This window comes from Nerophis ophidion, linkage group LG02 (assembly GCF_033978795.1).
Source record: "Nerophis ophidion isolate RoL-2023_Sa linkage group LG02, RoL_Noph_v1.0, whole genome shotgun sequence".
NCBI lineage: Eukaryota > Metazoa > Chordata > Actinopteri > Syngnathiformes > Syngnathidae > Nerophis > Nerophis ophidion.
In genome coordinates this window covers 38,984,339-38,998,452 of record NC_084612.1, presented here as the reverse complement: position 1 = coordinate 38,998,452, position 14,114 = coordinate 38,984,339, and the positions used below count along the sequence as shown (strand labels likewise).

The 14,114-nt window shown below is 41.1% G+C and overlaps 1 protein-coding gene across 3 annotated transcripts in view; it reads left to right on the top strand.

The window, feature by feature from the left end:
- Window positions 1-14,114, top strand: part of tub (TUB bipartite transcription factor) — a 200,456-nt gene that overhangs the window by 84,143 nt on the left and 102,199 nt on the right. The window lies entirely within an intron of this gene.

The following is a 14,114-nucleotide window of genomic DNA, read 5'->3' as shown; positions in this document are numbered from 1 at the left end:
TGTTTTTAAATGTTCCTTGTAGACAGAAACAAAAACATAGGACGACAATTGTGTCATTTGATTAATAAATAGGTGACATATTGTTACATGTCGTTGTTCCTGCTTGGTGGCACTGACTGGTGCAGCCAACATTTTAAAGTGCATGCAGAGGTAGATAAAGCCGGTCGATGGGGACCCCACATGATATTCAAACTCAGCTATTGCCATCTTGCAGAGTCAATAAAAACTACAGCAAAGGGTCGTTTCAGGCTTCACGTCATGACAGTTACTTAAGACGTTGTGTGCTTATTGATTTGTCCTTCACTGTAACCATTTTGCTGCAAGATCACACGAGAGCTGTTCACACTCTTTAGTTGGGATTGTTGTTAAGAACAGTTGACAACGGTCAAGAATAAAAGCAGTGAACACTTCAACTACTCAAAGGAAGCTACCGAAAGGAAAATGAGCTATCTCTCCTATACCAGGGCTATTCAATTTGCGGCCAGAGGGCCAAATTCCGCCCAGGACTGACACCATTCCTGCCCCGAGTTAAGTTCAGAACTTCGGAGTACTCCTGTTGTATAGAGCAGTGGTCCCCAACCAGGGCCGCAGAATAATTTTTTTATTCATTTTTGTAATTTTTATTAAATCAACATAAAAAACACAAAATACACTACAATTAGTGCACCAACCCCAAAAAACTCCCTTTTTCATGACAAAAAAAAAAAAAAAAGGATATATCGTCCTTATCGTGCAAACGATATTCTCAATTTTAAGGTGTATTTGTTACCAAACATGGTTGAGTAGTTAAAAAAAAAGACCTTTACATTATTAAATTCAATTACCATATCCCCTGTCCCCTCCTCTTCATACAAGTTATTTCTGCCTCATGGTCAATGGTGATCCTTCATTAGTTGTTGACAGTTGTTATTATAATAACTAGAGCACTTTGAGAGATTACAAAGGCCCTTGCACTATGGGTTGCAGCACAAGCCTCTCCAGCATAATAAACTGTTGGAACTCCATGGGAACAGCTCTGTTTGAGTCATTATCATCCTGTTTGATGCCTGTTCACACACTTAATAACTTTGATTGCCAACTCGGAGTGTTTTGTTTATCTGTATGTTTCACACAGAGTGAGAAGCAAATACTTTTTTATTGCATGTGTGTGGGCCTCCATTGTCAGGACTGAAGCACTGCAGGCGGATTCGCTATTCCTCGGTAATCACCCACTTTTAACATCTCAGCCTACCGTGTGCATGATTGCAATATAAATGCTCATTACTCAACGGTCAGCATTGTAGCTATGTTTAACATTGAGGAGCTTGAAATAAAGTGTGCCACTGTTGGGATAAGAATACGGAGAGATGAGGAAAAAAATAAAAATTAGTAGTATATTTAGGATAGCAGACAGTACAGCACAAGGCTAAATATCCATATCTGTATGTCTTGTTTGGCTAAATAATAAAGTGGAAGACCAAACTGTTCCAGTACAGCTCAGTAGAGATGCACGGATAGGCAATTATATCATCCGCAACCGCATCACCAAAGTCGTCATCCACCGGCCGTTCACCCGAACCAACATTTTATCAGAACCGCCACCCGCCCGCTGAAATACATCAGAGGTCGGCCACCTTTACCACTCACAGAGCTATTTAAACCCGTTTCACAGAGTAATGAAGACAATTGGAGCCGCTAACGTTCTCGCGAATATCCAATGGCGTTCATCCTGATGACAAGAATATGGCCGTGCTGTGAAGCCATTGCCTTTGTCACCTTCAACAACATGTACAAACCGATTGTTAGTCGGGCAACATGTTGTATGCAGCTTCCGCAATCACACGTACAAGATTGAAAGGCATACTGGGTGATACAGAGTACACTGATGGTTGTGATATAAACTATTTTAACACTCTTACTAATATGCGCCACGCTGTGAAGCCACACCAAACAAGAATGACAAACACATTTTGGGAGAACTTCCTCTGAGTAACACAACATAAACGCAACACAACGAATACCCAGAATCCTTTGCATCCGTGACACTTCCTGAATATATTTTACACCCCCGCGCCCCCAACCCCGCCCACCTTACCGACGCACGGGGGGGGGGGTTTGCTGCTAGCGGGGTGTATAAAATAGTCAGGAAATGTCATGGATGCAACGGATTCTGGGTATTTGTTGTGTTGCGTTTATGTTGTGTTACTGTGAGGACGTTCTCCCGAAATGTGTTTGTCATTCTTGTTTGGTGTGGCTTCACAGTGTGGCGCATATTACTAAGAGTGTTAAAATTGTTTATATCACAACCATTAGTGTACTCTGTGTCACCCAGTATGCCTTGCAGTCGTGTGCATGTCTCTGCGGAAGCCACACACAACATATTGCTGGACTGACAAGCAGAGCGTACATGCTGTAGAAGGCGACAAAGCCAAAGGCTTCATAGCATGCCCTAATACTTATTATCTGGGTGACCGCCGGCAGTCATTCTAGAGCAGGGGTCGGGAACCTTTTTGGCTGAGAGAGCCATGAAAGCCAAATATTTCAAAATGTATTTCCGTGAGAGCCATATAATATTTTTTTAACAGTTACAACATGCATTTTTAAGACCAACATTTTTAGAGTATAATAAGTCTCTTATTCTTTTTAATAACATTGTTATTCTAAAGCTAACCAATAATAAATATAATACTTCATGAACAGGTGCGATAGAAAATGGATGGTTGAATTAAAATGCATGAGAATGTTTTATAATTTGAATGTTATTTTTAACACTGCGATTACCAGCGGAATTATTCATTACTTATCATGTTAAGCGATATCAGCTAAGATTTATCTGAGAGCCAGATGCAGTCATTAAAAGAGCCATATCTGGCTCTAGAGCCATAGGTTCCTGTCACACTCCGCCTCGGGTGAAGGTAATGTAACCTTTGCAAACGAGACTTCAAATCAAGGATGGCGAGTCACGCAGTTGGCAACAGTTTACAAACATTTATTTAAATCCCAAAAAGTGTCAAAAGGTGAACAAACCAGAAAGACAAAGCACCAACAATTTCCGTAGTTGTTTGATGTATGACGACAGAAACTCTTGGTCAGGACAGAAAACCTCATCTGGCAGTGACAGGCAGCAGACTGCAGAAAAATGGCATTTTCCCCACTTAAATAGCCCATAGCCCCGCCCACTAGCTGGGACCAATTTGACAGGGGAAATTTAGAAAACAGTTATTTTGTCAATTTAACCATAAATGACCATCAGATGTCTAAAAAGTATTCACATAGTACTTTTGCATTTTTAAAGCAGTCACTTTTGTCCACAGTGTATTCAGGTTTAGACAACACAACTTTCAAATGTCCAGTGTCCCTCAGCAACACCCAGCTCCTGACAATCATGGTATGGCCCAAATTAGGCCTAATTAGTCAAAGCAGGTGTGCTCACCTACATAAAGCCTTCAGCCCCACTCTAACTCTTTTAGCCAGACATGCAGAGCCATGGTGAGTGACAGCTTAAAATTTGTTTGTTGAGCATGCTTTCCCCTGACTAAAAAAATGTGCATGGTTTGAGAGGAAGCCAAAGTTCAAACAGTAACAGTGTGGAGTCAAACTGTCACATTACCTCCCTCCTCTCCAGCGACAGCAAGTCCAGGGAGATGAGACAAGTAATCAGCTAGCAAGTTAGTTTTGCCAGCCCGATGTGTGATATTGAAACAATAGGGCTGTAATGCCAAGTACCTTCTGGTGACACGGGAGTTCTTATCTCTCATGGAGTTGATCCAGCTCAATGCTCGGTGGTCCGTTTCGAAATCAAAAGTTCGTCCCAGAAGGTAATAACGTAGGCTGTCCAAAGCCCACTTGATGGCAAGACATTCCTTTTCAATGGCCGAGTAGCTAGTTTCTCTGGGATGCAGTTTACGGCTCAAATAGAGTAGCGGTTGTTCCTTGCCCTCCTTTCCTTGGGCTAGGACGGCTCCAAGGCCCACACCGGAGGCATCAACTTGAACAAGGAATCGTTGGTTGAAATCAGGACTCCGTAAGACTGGGGAAGAGCATAGAATGGCTTTGACCTTATTGAAGGCAGTTTCACATGTTTCTGTCCATTTGACTGGATTAGAGGATGCTTTGGTTGTCAGTTCGACAAGAGGAGCTGTGATGGTAGAGAAGTGTGGCACAAATCTTCTGTACCACCCAGAAAGCCCCAAGAATGACCGGACCTGCTTCTTCGTCCGGGGTCTAGGACTGTTTTCGATAGCCTTCGCCTTGTCCACCTGAGGACGTATCTGCCCGTTGCCAAGATGGTACCCTAAGTAGCACACCTCAGTTTTGGCCCACTCACATTTCTGGGTGTTAAGAGTGAGCCCGGCAGAATGGATCCGAAGCAGGACTTGATGCAGGTGAGAGAGGTGGTCTTCCCAGGAAGTGCTGAAAACCAACACATCATCAAGATAGGCAGCAGAGAACTGGCCACACCCCTGCAGAGCAAGATCCATTAGCCGTTGAAAGGTTACGGGGGCTCCGTGGAGTCCAAACGGCATAACAGTGTAATGATAGAGACCTTTTGGGCCACAGAAGGCAGTGTACTCCCTTGACTCCTTCTTTAAAGGGACTTGCCAGTATCCCTTACACAGGTCAAGAGTGGTGATGAACACAGCTTTGCCGAGCTTCTCAAGAAGTTCATCAATACGTTGCATGGGATAAGCATCATATTTAGAAACGGCATTCACTTTGCGTAGGTCATTACATACTCTTATTGTGTTGTCTTTTTTAGGAATAATGACAATGGGGTTACACCACTCACTTTTTGAGGGTTCAATCATTCCTAGATCCAGCATGGTTTGGATTTCATGGTTGAGGGGCTCCACCATCCGCTCAGGCACTCTGTATGGGCGCTGACGGATAGGTGTAGGGTTTTTTAAATTAATGACATGTTCAATTAGTGGAGTTCTTCCTGGCTTTCCACTGAACAATACTGGGCATTTTTCACACACTTGCAAGAGTTTAAGGGCAGATTGTGGAGACAAGTGACTTACATCAGGTTTCTGTGGTGTAGTGAGCATGGACAGATCTGTGTCCTCCACATCATCCTCCATTTCCACTTCCCGTGCCAGCATCACCGTTTCCTCTTGAAAATCCTTCCTTTGAGTGGGTACTTGACTGGCCTGGACATCCTTTCCTTCCACAGAGGATTTCCTCTCCTTCCATTCCTTCAGAAAGTGTATGTGGTACATTTGGGATGCCTTTCCTTTGTCCAATAGTGCTTGCACTGGACGGCCATTAACACAAGCTGCCATCATGTTAGGTTTGGCCTCAGGTTCAGGGTTGGGTGCAAGAGCAGGTGCCATGACCGAAGCTGGCACAGAGGGATGGGGAACCTGACATAAGCTGGACAGCTTGGGACTTTTCAATGGGCAGACTGGGGCTCGATGCCCTGGCTGTTGGCAGTGGTAGCAGATGCGATCCTTCACTGGACTCTGTCTTGGGAAATGTCTGTTGTCCCCTGAGGTGCTGTAACCACCTGCTTTCTGCACACCTCTTTGGTTTGACAGGTTGGCTGCACCTTGGGCTGCTACACGGTTGTTCTGCTGCCTTGGCATTCGGAGTCTTTTACGAGCATTCAAGTACTGGCCTGCAAGTTTAGCAGCAGTAAGTCCGTCTTCTGGCTCGTGTTCCTTGACCCAAACCTTCATTTCGTTGGGCAGCATGCGAAGGATTTGCTCCAGAATGAAAAGCTCTGCGATGTCTTCTTTGGAACACTGCTCTGGCTTGATCCATCTTCGGTAGAGACCTTTGAGTCGGTTGTAAGTCTCCTTGGGGGATTCACCAGGGGGAATGTAGGTTGACCGGAACTGGAGCCTATAAGTCTCAGGAGAGATATCAAACTTAGCAAGGAGGGCTTCTTTAAGGTCAGCGTAGACGTTGGAAGCATCTTCCTCAGTCGCAGAATAGGCATCCAGGGCTTTGCCGGTCAAGAGTGGAACAAGTCGGCAGGCCCAATCAGACTGAGGCCAGCCCCAGGTGCGAGCGATGCGCTCGAAGCGGACAAGAAAGTTTTTAATGTCCTCACCCTGCTGGAAAGGGAACATCTTTGGGCCTTTTCGGAGATGATGGTCAGGTGGCAAGGCATCTCTGGACGGCGACGCTTGAGGACGAGAAGTTGGATGTGGGCGAGTTCTGGTTTTGGGCGACTGCTCACAACGACTATTATCAGGACGGTTAGCATTTTGGTTAGTGAGTGAGTAATCTATGTTAGGCCTTGTACAGACAGTTTTTAACTCCTGGAGTTCACGGACTAAAAAAGCTTCCCTACGTTGCTGTCCAATTAAAAAGTCTTGGAACATGTTAAACAGGGTAGGATCACCTAGCACTCTTTCAGTCTTTGGTGGCTCAGCAGACCACCTAGCCTTTTGACGTCTTCTTCAGACTCCTCAGTGTTCCATCCAACTTCACGTTCCTCCGCCATAGTCGTCTGGTCCAGCCTCATTGCCGTGGCCCCTCGACCAGCCATCTCATCAGTCTCCTCTGTCATTGCCACCTCCGACACTTGGGATCTCAAACCAGTTCTGGCCTGCCCTCTGCCATGTTTGTAAACTCTGCGGCTTGCCATCGCACCACTGCCACCATATGTCACACCCCGCCTCGGGTGAAGGTAATGTAACCTTTGCAAACCAGACTTCAAATCAAGGATGGCAAGTCACGCAGTTGGCAACAATTTACAAACATTTATTTAAATCCCAAAAAGTGTCAAAAGGTGAACAAAACGGAAAGACAAAGCACCAACAATCTCAGTAGTTGTTTGATGTATGACGACAGAAACTCTTGCTCAGGACAGAGAACCTCATCTGGCAGTGACAGACAGCAAACTGCAGAAAAATGGCATTTTCCCCACTTAAATAGCCCATATCCCCGCCCACTAGCTGGGACCAATTTGACAGGGGAAATTAAGAAAACAGTTATTTTGTCAATTTAACCATAAATAACCATCAGATGTCTAAAAAGTATTCACATAGTACTTTTGCATTTTTAAAGCAGTCACGTTTGCCCACAGTGTATTCAGGTTTAGACAACACAACTTTAAATGTCCAGTGTCCCTCAGCAACACCCAGCTCCTGACAATCATGGTTTGGCCCAAATTAGGCCTAATTAGTCAAAGCAGTTGTGCTCACCTACATAAAGCCTTCAGCCCCACTCTGACTCTTTTAGCCAGACATGCAGAGCCATGGTGAGTGAGAGGTTACAATTTGTTTGTTGAGCATGCTTTCCACTGACTAAAAAAAATGCGCATGGTTTGAGAGGAAGCCAAAGTTCAAACAGTGACAATGTGGGGTCAAACTGTCACAGTTCCTCACCCCTGTTCTAGAGAATATTAGCGTCTCCTATTGTCTTCCTTGCTTTGTGACACAGGTCCTAAATGGCTTTCTGAATGGTAAAGGATACCGATCCCAGAACCATGTATATCAAATATTTCCAAATGGTTCAACCGCCACCCGCCCGGATCTAATTAAAATCTATTTTTTTGTCATGTCACCCGCCCGACCCGCGGTTTATCCGCCGACTCTGCGGATGAGACAGCTCATCCGCTGATGAGACAAAATAACTGTTTTCTTAATTTCCCCTGTCAAATTGGTCCCAGCTAGTGGGCGGGGTATGGGCTATTTAAGTGGGGAAAATGCCATTTTTCTGCAGTTTGCTGCCTGTCACTGCCAGATGAGGTTCTCTGTCCTGACCAAGAGTTTCTGTGGTCATACATCAAACAACTACTGAGATTGTTGGTGCTTTGTGTTGCGCCATCTGCTGGATCTACTTGGCCTCAATGCAAGTGGATGAATACATAATTTGCACAATACAACAGTATTGTAATATATAATTAATTAATTCAGTCATTAATATACTGAAATGAAGAATATCTTATTTTCAATAAGATTGAAAGTGTTTCTCAAAATTCTTCTTTGTACTTTGTAAGCACTATTAATTGGAACAACCTCTTAAACTGGATCATATCAGTACAATGTTTAACTTCATTACTTAACCCATTGCATAATTTATTTCCACATACTGATATGCTAAAGATTTTAAGTGTTGTACATGCATAAGATTTTCCTCTAAGGTTATATTTCTCCTCTTTAGTTGAGAAGAATTGTTGTACATTGTTTGGTAGCAGGTTATAATTTGCTTTGTACATCATTTTAGCTGTTTGCAAATTTATCAAACCATCAATCTTTATTATTTTTGACTCAATAAATAATGTTTTTGTATGTTCTCCATATCCAACAATGTGTGTCAGTCAAATTGATCTTCTTTGTAACACGGTTAACAAATGTAGCGCACATTACCCCATATTTGTGCACAATAACTCAGATATGGTAACACTAGTGAGCAATAGAGAAAATTAATCGATTTTTGGCCCAGGAAGTATTTTGCTTTATTTATTATTGAAATGTATTTTGCCACCTTATGTTGTATATTTGGTGTATGAGATTTCCAGTTAAAGTTATCATCTATTAATACTCCCGAAAATCTGGTTTCTTTGACCCTTTCAATATCTACTCCGTCTATTTGTATTCGTGTCTGATGCTCTTTTCTACTGTAACCAAATAGCATTATTTTAGTTTTACTGAAATTCAAAGATAGTCTGTTTTTGTCAAACCAATTTGTCCATTTCTTCTGTTATTTGTATTATCTTCTGTGTGTTCTTTCCTGAACATAAAGCGGTTGTGTCGTCTGCAAATAAAACTAACTTTAAGTCATTTGTAACTTTACAAATGTCGTTAATTTAAAGATTGAACAATCTTGGTCCTAGTATTAGAATTATATTTAATATGAAATAAATTGGCCCTAGTGTGTGAATGTGAGTTTGAATGTTGTCTGTCTATCTGTGTTGGCCCTGCGATGAGGTGGCAACTTGTCCAGCGTTTACTCCGCCTTCCGCCCGATTGTAGCTGAGATAGGCGCCAGCGCCCCCCGCGACCCCAAAAGGGAATAAGCGGTAGAAATTGGATGGATGGATGTTCATTCATAGTATGACTGTTTTTGTCTCCTCTGCATCAGCACCACAAGAGGCGAGGTTGGAACTCACTGATCAAACACAACCACTAACACAGGGGTGTCCAAAGTGTGGCCCATAAATCAAATTGTGTTGGACCGCAGCATATAGTCTTAATAAAATCAAAGAAACAAAAACAAAACATAAAAAATGTGGGGAACAGGGGAAGTAATGAGAAAAAGCTGAAATTATTAAAACAAAACATAGTACACTTTGTCACCTATAATTCAAGAAAGTCAAATGTTGGTTAAAAAAAATATTTAGTCTGTTTTCAGACTTTTTTTTATTTTTTTACAAAATACAATGGTGTTTGCAAGATTTCCTGTTTGGGCTCTTGTGTTTTGCAGCACCATTTTCTTTCTGTTTCTTGTCCTGCTTGGACACATTTCCCTCATCGTTAAGTAGTTCTATATAGTGCAACATGTTACCCTCCTTCAGTGCTGGTTCATTATGTACTGCAGTGATTTTCAAACTGTGGTACGTGCACCACTAGTGGTATGTGGGCTCCATCTAGTGGTACGCCAAAGAATAACTTGATTAAATAAGTTTTATTTTCACAGTGTTACTGTTCAAACTGTGTGTAATGTTACAGTGGTCAAGATATTAAATATACTTGTTAATTACAACCTCTGTCTTGATTTTAATGAATACTTACTCCGCTAATGTATTTTAATGTTGGTCATTATGGTGGTACTTGGAGGGCCAAGTATTTTCTGAGGTGGTACTTGGTGAAATTGTAGGATTATAATTGTGAACCACTGATTTAGTGTATGCCAACGTTTTCTGTTGCTTTCTTAGTTGCTGATATATTAATTTACTTCTGCCTGGGTCCCAATTAAACGACCTTGTGCCTGCACCACGTTTGCCTTTTCTGCATCCTGGCCAACATGCGGCATCGTCACATGCAGGGGCGTCGCCAGACATATTTCCCTGGTGCACGTGCCCCACTGTTGATCTGCAGTGCCCCACTAAAAATTTCACCAATAAAAAAAAACACTTCAGCGTTTTAAGTCCACATAACATAGACAACAGCGCACATACTACTTAGTATGGTAATTGATTGCTACTGTATTCACTCCACGAAACAGTGAGCACATGGCTACTTAATATGGTAATTTATTCACGTGTGGATCAAGACTTCAGTTGAGAGAGAGAGGGGGGGGGGGGGGATTCGAATCACTGCGTGAGGTAGGTGACGTTAGCCATCAACAATTTGTTAATTACAATATTTTGATTTGACTCAAACTGTAACTCCTAGATGGATTTAAGAAAGTTATTCACTCGCAGCAGAGAAGAAGCGAGGAATGAGAGATGTAAGTGAAGTCCTAGCTAGCTAGGCAACATCATTGTCTTAAGTTGATGCTAAGTTAGCTAACGTTATTCCTTGTATCAAGACAAACATATTCATTTGCTGTATGAGCTGTCGGGGGAATTTCCAATGAACATGAAACATAATGTTGGTTATTGTCTGCTGGTTCTGCATCAATGATGATTTGGAGTAAGCATGTGTGAGTTGAGTGCTTCTCAAATGGTTTATCTTCAGGAACAAAAACATTTTTCCATATCATCAAGTCGTGAGCCAATTTTTAAATCATTCAAGTTTATTTCACAGAAAAATAGCACAGTCGACTTGTCTTGTTAATCGGTGTGACTTTGACTAAAATAATCTTGTTTTGTCACCAGAAAAATGGCTACAGCTAAAGCATCTGGTTTTATTTCCAGAAAAAATAGTAATATTTCTGTATTTGTTTTCAGAAAGATGGCTGAAAATATCGGGTTTTGTTGCCCCATTTAGATTTTTTAAAAATATATTTCCATGTCTGTCCTGAGTCCTCCTTAAACTTGTTAGTCGGTTTGCCTTTTGCTAAAATACTCACTAATAGTCACTAGAAAAATGGCTAAAAATATCTGGTTTTGTTGGCACAATTTTATTTTTTTCTCCCTAAACTTTTTTTTTTTCATGCACACATCTGACTGCGACTCACTGAAAATGACACACAATCGACTTTTATGTCAGGACCCAGCAGTTAGGAACCACTGGTCAACTGTATAACAGTTACTGTAATATTTCCATGTCTGTCCAGAGTGATTGACCACTTTGCAAAAATGAAAAGGAGACGTTACAGTTTACTTCTCAGAAAATGATTCCCTGAACAGACACACAACAGTTGTTCATTTATTCTACTACTGTGGCTTTATTGTTTTGTGTATATTTTATAGTTTTGTGTATCTGAAATAGGATTAGCCACATTGCCATAAATGGAAATTAAATAATATAAAAGAACCCAGAGATGTACGGGTGCTTTATTTTTTGTTTTACTTTTGTAGATGTTAAATTTGCAGATGATTACTGCAATATATATTTCAAAAAGATTCATTGCTCTTCCTTTTTGCTTTTACCAGTAGCAGTTTAGAAGTCTGGAGTAAAAAAGTGCACAAGTAGGTCAAATGGATTAGTTAATTTCAGGTGGTTAATCAAAGATCCATACAACATAATCTGATATGATTCCATAGTTTAAAGCACTATTTATGTATTTTTTATGATAAATAAGTGCTAAAAATGTTTTTGCTTGCGCGCTTTGCACGCTCACATGAATTATTTGTGCCCCAGGTGTGCCCCAGTACAGTATTAGGTCTAGTGACGCCCCTGGTCACATGCGGCCCTTTGTGAAAAAAAGGTTGGACACCACTGTCTTAACACAATCAGTGACCATAATGGACTATTTTGTATGTCATGCAGTGAAAAATAAAATTGAAATAAACAATATAATTACATCACGTGCTAGCATACTTGCCAACCTTGAAACCTCCGATTTCGGGAGGTTGGGGGCGGGGCGTGGTTAAGAGGGGAGGAGTATATTTACAGCTACAATTCACCAAGTCAAGTATTTCATATATAAAAAAAAAGTATTTAGTCAGCCCCCGATTGTGCAAGTTCCCCCACTTAAAATGATGACAGAGGTCTGTAATTTTCATCATAGGTACACTTCAACTGTGAGAGACAGAATGTGAAAAAAAAAATCCAGGAATTCCCATTGTAGGAATTTTAAAGAATTTATTTGTAAATTATGGTGGAAAATAGGTATTTTGTCAACCATTCAAAACTCACTGATGGAAGGAGGTTTTGGCTCAAAATCTCACGATACATGGCCCCATTCATTCTTTCCTTAACACGGATCAATCGTCCTGTCCCCTTAGCAGAAAAACAGCCCCAGAGCATGATGTTTCCACCCCCATGCTTCACAGTAGATATGGTGTTCTTGGGATGCAACTCAGTATTCTTCTTCCTCCAAACACGACGAGTTGAGTTTATACCAAAAAGATCTATTTTGATTTCATCTGACCACATGACATTCTTCCAATCCCCTGCTGTATCATCCATGTATCCGTTTTGGTATAAACTCAACTCTTCGTGTTTGGAGGAAGAAGAATACTGAGTTGCATCCCAAGAACACCACACCTACTGTGAAGCATGGGGGTGGAAACATCATGCTTTGGGGCTGTTTTTCTACTAACGGGACAGGACGATTGATCCGTGTTAAGCAAAGAATGAATGGGGCCATTTACCGTGAGATTTTGAGCCAAAACCTCCTTCCATCAGTGAGAGCTTTGAATGGTTGACCAAATACTTATTTTCCACCATAATTTACAAATAAATTCTTTAAAATTCCTACAATGGGAATTCCTGGATTTTTTTTTCCACGTTCTGTCTCTCACAGTTGAAGTGTACCTATGATGAAAATTACAGACCTCTGTCATCATTTTAAGTGGGAGAACTTGCACAATCGGTGGCTGGCTAAATACTTTTTTGCCCCACTGTGTATATATATATATATATATATATATATATATATATATATATGAAATACTTGACTTTCAGTGAATTCTAGCTATATATATATATTTATTGTAGTATATATATATATATTTTTTTTTTTACTATATATATATATATATATATATATATATATATATATATATATATATATATATATATATAAGAAATACTTGAATTTCAGTGTTCATTTATTTACACATGTACACACACATAACACTCATCAACTCATTGTTGAGTTAAGGTTTGAATCGTCCATCCTTGTTCTATTCTCTGTCACTATTTTTCTAACCACATGCATGTACAGTATATGGCAGTATTGTCCTGTTTAAGAGTGTCACAACATTGCTGTTTACGGCAGACAAACTGCTTTACGGTAGACGAAAACGTGACAGCTGTTGTTGTGTGTTGCTGGGAGGACGTTAATGAAACGGCCCAACAATAAACCCACATAAGAAACCTAGAACTCACCCTCGATCATTCTACAGTTATAACGTCATTGGGCAGACACATTGTTTATATTGTGGGAAAGCGGACATGAAAACAGGCTGTCCTCACTCAGGTTTGCATGGAGCTGGAGGCAGCGTGGCCTTCAGCTCCGCCTGAATTTTGGGAGATTTTCAGGAAAAAATTTGTCCCGGGAGGTTTTCGGGAGAGGCGCTGAATTTCGTGAGTCTCCCGGAAAATACGAAAGGGTTGGCAAGTATGCGTGTTAGCAACACATCTTTTATCATCTTTGATTTCTTGTTGGTTTTCTAGCTGTTGTGCATAAAACCTTTCATTGCCCTCTTAATTATGAGAGGTTTCTCTCCCAGATGTCCAGTCACCTGGTTTGAGAGAGCAATCAGTGAGTCTGTTGTCGTTGATTTTCAAACGTTAGAAGATGTAAAGTGGAATTAATTAGAGGCAGACCCAATTGTAAACAACCCGCTAAATGCTTTACCATAACAAACAAACTGCCCGTTTAGAGATAAGTTGTCTTTGTAAAAACTTGCATCAAATACAAGCAATGTAAGCATCCTGCTGTCTTACAATTTAACTTTGTAGTAGGCAATCATTACTAGTGATTTTCAAGGGTTTGTTTGCCGAGGTAGAGGGTGGCAACTTTCGAACGTGCTAAAAGCGTTAAACAACGCACTCTTACTGCCTCGACCATGTAATACACATGCGCTAAGGAAAAGGACAACGTTATGCTACAAAAGCGTTTGATATTAAAGTGTGTTCACCAGGGGCCCTTAGGCTTCTGTAAAGGGTCACGTGGAATGTACT